Source organism: Lottia gigantea, assembly GCF_000327385.1.
Source record: "Lottia gigantea unplaced genomic scaffold LOTGIsca_141, whole genome shotgun sequence".
NCBI classification, from domain to species: Eukaryota; Metazoa; Mollusca; class Gastropoda; family Lottiidae; genus Lottia; species Lottia gigantea.
This window is the reverse complement of record NW_008707634.1, coordinates 91,330-97,436: the sequence shown is the minus strand read 5'-3', so window position 1 is coordinate 97,436 and position 6,107 is coordinate 91,330.

The window sequence follows — 6,107 nt, the reverse complement described above, 5'->3', positions numbered from 1 at the left end:
TACATGGCAGGGACATTGATTTGCACCATTCTAATTTTTAATCAGAAGTCTGTGGTTTCTGTAATTCCACAAAAAGTAAGTGTTTGATGATGTCACTATTAGTGACTTCACTCGAAATTTGCTCCAACAGATAAGGCCCTTAGTGACGTCATCAAACACATAGTTTTAATGGAATTGCAGGAACCACAGACATCTGATTGAAATTGCAATGGTTCAAATGAATGCTATCAGTGTCCCAAGATACACATAACAAATTTACAAAACCTCTTTACAGTCCCTTAGACCGAAACAATAGTTTCACTTGCCAATATTAATGTTAGTCAGAAGTTATGTTAAGTGTTATAATGACATTTACTATATAGTGTTATTAACTTTCTTATAAAACATATATATAATGATTATAGTCCAGTAAAGATATTTGTTCACATCTGGGTCCCATTCAAAACATAAAACAGAAAGTTCATTTTATTTTGGGTAGATTGTATAAAATTGTAATTAAACAAGCAAGATTTACTTCTGTTTGTTACTGTCTTTGCTACCTAAAAATAAAGTGGACAGCCCCTATTTATGTTTTGAATAGTACCCAAATGAGAAAAATATCTATGCTGGACTATATTAGTTAATCTTTGAAAGTATATTTGTTAGAATGTAGAATGACTAACCAATCTGTGAATCTCACTTAACCTATGTATTGTAAATATTAACTAAAACAGGCTGTGTTTTTTTACTTCAATATAGAGTTAAATTAGTGCTCAAAATGTTATATGAGATTATATGGATGTTATTTGGTTGTTATGGTGATTTATTATTTAAGTTTGGTTGTTATGGTGATATTATTGGTGATAGATCAAATAGATATTATGATAATATTATGGTTAAAATGGTTGTTCATGGTTCTCTTTTATATTCAAAACTATGTATGCTGTACATTGTTCTCCAATGAGTTTGACAACTTTCAGATGGCTTCAACACCAAGTTTCCTGTGGACAAAATGTGAAAATATGTAAAAAGAAAAAGTTTAGAAAATCAACATGTTTATAGTCACATTTGACTATTTTTTTTAGACCTTCCTTCATTTTGGCTTTTTGGAAACAGGTGTTAACTTCTAACAAATAGCTGGCCACCAAAATAATATTTTCCTTGCTAGAATAGTTAGACATTTACTTATAACATGTGGGGAAAAAGTGAAATTTAACCCTTTTGCAAAGACAATTCTGGTAGATTTCTAATGTAAAATTACCGTGGGTCAAAATGTACTTCATAAGAAAAATCTTGACTAAATGTTTGTAAAAAATGTAGAGTTGAGTTATACTTCTCCTTATATACATGTATTGCTCCATGACCAGATATTTCTAAAGAAGTGATCAGCATAATCACTGCTAAATAATGTTAAAAAATGTGATAGTTCAGATTTCTTGAAAATTTTCATAAGGTGATAGATATACAAGATTTGGTTGTTATGGTGATTTATTACGATGTTTTAATTAGGTTGTTACTATTTATATATAGATATATATGTATATATGCGTAGAGAGGCGTGTTTCGTAATTCATTATGTACATATTCACCTAGGATATTAGTCTTTTTCTATTCACCTCTGAATATATTGTTAGAAAATAGTTCAATCAATAATAATTAGATATAAATGGAATATTTTAACTGATCCTTCAAGCTAAACAGGAATTCTGAAGGTCTTGATTTTTAACTCATTTCTTGAAAGGTTAAAGGGATTGTAAAGAGGCTTTCTAAAAACAATGTGTTTTTGGTACACTATTAGCGTCAATTTACACTATTCCAAGTTTTGAACAGACGCCTGTGGTTCTTGCAATTGAACTAAAACTATGTGCTTGATGACCTCACTAATCGCAAAGTATGCTTTATCTCATACATAAGGTCCTTCGCGATTATTGATGTCATCAAACACTTAGTTTCTATGGAATTGCAGATGACGCCTGATTGAAAATTGCAATGGTGCAAATTGATGATACCTGTTTTAAAAATTTAGAAAACCTCTTTATATGGGCTTTCGCTGTAAGATATTTGATCCTGGTGTGCTTAGATCCTGGTGTGCTTAAGATCCTGATAATATCCTGAGCAAAGGGAGTGTGAGCAGCAATCAGGAAAGTACTATTAAACCAACTTTTTTGTTGATCATTTCAAGGTATTCAAGGATCATTTCAAATGTTCATAGTAGATGTAGAAAAATATAATATGCAATATGGATTTTTCAAATTCAACGTTCAAATTAGTATTATCTAGTAGAGGTTGCTGTGGTAATATTTTGTTTAGAATAGATTATAGATTTTTACATTCCTTTAGTTAGTATTTATGTCAGATATTTCAATCAGTTGTGATCAGTGATTCCTTGATAGTGATAGAATTTAAAACCAGTGTCCTAAGACAAATTATCCAATAATCACCTGTAGGCACATTAAACAAATGTAGAATTGAATAGCTATTTCTTTTTACAATGCAGAGGCTCTTTTCCTCTAATTTTCCTCATTTTACCATTAAAGTATATGATTTTGTGGGTTAAAGTTCCATTTGTTTTGTGTTATTTTCATTCCTAACTTACAATTTTGGGGTTTTTTTAATGTTTTTTATTCCACCATTCCACAAAAAGGCATACATATATCTTGTTTTCAAGATAAAAATTGACCAAAGTCATTTTAAGTCACAATCTAGTGTATCTTAATGTATTATGGACTGATGATTGGAAGACAGGATCATTAGTACAATATGAATATTGATGATTGTCTCATTAGCATATAATGTTTATGCTCTGTATGTTGTTTAATTTGTAATGGTTTGTATTAAGATTGCAATGAGATTTAAATGAATACAGATCTTATAACCATGATCTGCTATGATCTTTCTACCAAACCTTCCTTAAAGTGGAGATGAAAAGGTTCACATTAATTGACGCTAAGACAATACAGTGATAAAAAAGCTGATTAAATAACATATATTTAACCACTGATATGATTGACCACAATTTGTCCACTATTTCTAACAATAGAAATATTTTAAAGTCCCATGTTATTTTGTTTAATATTTGCTTTTTTTTGTTATCTAGTAATATTTAATTAATGTTTGCTTCATACATTCAGTTTTAATGCTAGTAAGGACCAAATGAGTTTATCTGAGGTATACTGTTTTGATTATTCTTTTTTTTTCAAATATATATTAATTTTCGTAGAATATTTATTAATTTTCTTAGAATATTCATTAAATGTTGTTCAAATACTTATTCATTTTTTTAGAATATCTACTCTTATGATTAGAATATTTTATAATATTCTTAGAATGTTTCATAGTATTCTTAGAATACTTAATATTATTCTCAGAATATTAAGTAATATTAGTATTCTTATAATATTATTTCTTAGTATTGTTAGAATATTATTTCCTAGTATTCTTAGAATATTATATCTTAATATTCTTATTCTTGGTATATTAAATCATAGTATTCTCTAAAAATTAAATTATAGTATTCTTAGAATGTCTCTTATAATTCCTGGAACATATATTAGTATTCTATAGATATTCAATGATATTCTAGTTTCTCTAGAAAATTATGTATTCTTGAAATATCTATTCATATATCATAATATTATTCAGCTTTCTAAGAAAATATTTCTTAATATTTATATTAGAACTTTAGGGAAGTATTTCTATGTACCGATATCCTAAAGGAATATTTATTATTATCTTAAAACATTTATTCTTATTCATAGAAAATTGAGTAGTATTCTCTCAATAGTTATTATCATACTAATAACCTTTATTAATTGTTGAACTATTAATTATTATTCTCAGAATATCTATTAGTATTCTTAGAATATTTATTATGTTCTTGAAATATATATGGTCATTCTAAGAATATTTATTAGTATTCTAAAACAATGTTCATTAGTATTCTTAGCATATTTATATTATTATTTAAAGACTTTTATTTGTATTATTCTAGAATTTATAATATGCAAGAAGAGTATAGAAAATATGTGCAATAATATAAAATAGTTACTGTTTTTGTTGTTTTCCTCTTGATATCAATCTGGTACTATTAAATAGCATTATTATCAGAGAAAGTTGTGGTTTTTTTTAAATTTAAACTTTGTTTGAATTCTATGGTTTCATTCATCATCATATTATAAAGACGACTCTCGTCAGATTGTTGTTGCAAGTGACGATACCTGCGAAAAAAAAAAACGAAACATAATATACAGATCCGAATTTTTACGAGATTGTCTACTTCCAGTTTAAAACCAGCACTTTGAACAAGCTTTTAATTACGATTATCTAAGAGTTGCAGCATATATGGTAATTTGTCACAAATTCGCCATAACACCAGTGCAATAAATATTGAACGTCAACATAGTGTTAGAAGTGAGTATAAAGATAATGGCGACAAAAATTGGCAAAATGGCAATTTCAAATGATATAATTCACAGTTGTCAATTGCTGACTGTGCGCTCTTTTTGCCTTCAAATTATACCAGGATGTAGTTGACATACTGGTGTAAATTTTTCAATTTCCAGAAATATTAGACAGTTTTTGGACAAAATTGGCTGTGCTTGACAAATTCAATGATAATTGATATAATTCGGGTAATGGGCAGTTGTCAATATTCAGTAATGTAATACCATCTGGGAATTCATTGGTTAAGAGAATTTGCCTGTTAAACCAGGATGTAGTGATGTTTATTTTCACATCTTCAGAGATACATGTATTTGAATTCATTATTCAAATGTGCTTGAGCAGTACTCGACATCACTTCCTTTAACAACATTGCTGGCCTTGATACCCAGACAGCACTGCATTTGTTATGGAGTTTTTTTGGTATTATGCCATTATCCTTATCGCAATCCCCATCTTCACCTCACAGTTTAATATCCAGATATCGGGCAGTGGTGGTTAAATTTTCTTTAAGGATTAAGGACAGACCGACTCTTGAGACGATAGAATCGTTATGACATAAATGGTAAATAACAGCACCGATCGATAGCAATTTTTGTTACTACTAAAATAATGGATGGTTGCCAATAATAATGTCAGATTATTTCATCCATATTTGACTTATCATGATATCTATTATTATGGTCTTATCTTTATTCTAGGAGATAATACACGTAGTTGTTGGAATACGGTAGATGTAAAATAAAAGATATATCGTGCCTTTCTTCCATGACGATGTTGATTAAGCTATTCTTGAAAGTAAGAAGTTGTTTGGTCACCATAATGGTGCAATTAAAACGCTGTTGGTCACAATATTCATGAAAGAAAGACGTCGTTGGTCAAAATACTCATGAAAGTAAGAAGCTGTTGGTCACAATATTCACGAAAGTAAGAAGCTGTTGGTCACAATATTCATGAAAGTAAGACACTGTTGGTCACATTATATAATATAAAAGTAAGACGTTAGTAGTCACAATATATATGAAAGTAAGAAGCTGTTGGCTACGATATTCATGAAGGTAAGACGATGTTGGACAATGTTTTCATGAAAATAAGACACTGTTGGTCACAATATTCACGAAAGTAAGATTCGATGTTGGTAAATTCATTATCATCAATTTCAGTATGCAATTAATCAAGACATCAAGGTAACAAATCAAAGTCTGTTGAATGATTACCATGACCTTCCTGTTGGTGAACAGCTTCACGTCAACATATATCTCTAATAGACAATCTTAATACTGCTAGAAATAAAGTAATATTTGTAATCTGACACAAATACCCAATCATCACGGTGTCTAATTCTTTAGAAGTTATTTGGGAGATATGGTGATAGGACAATAGGATGATATCTGTATGTTAATAAGTTCTAATTGAAAAGAGTAATAAATGAGTGGAATTACAGGAATCCTGGTTCAATCAAAGTTCAAGTATTTCACATGGTAATTTATGGACGGGGATAGACTTATTTGACCTTGCTTATAAAGTATCATTTAAAATTCGATACGCTTCACTTTTATCTGTTATGCCCTACCCGAAAGCAATCAGCTTGTGCCCTGTGCTTGTGACAGTTAAATTGTGCAAGCTATCACAGCCGACAAGTTTGATCTTAAATGTTTTCAACTAGTATTGATACAGGATTTTTGACT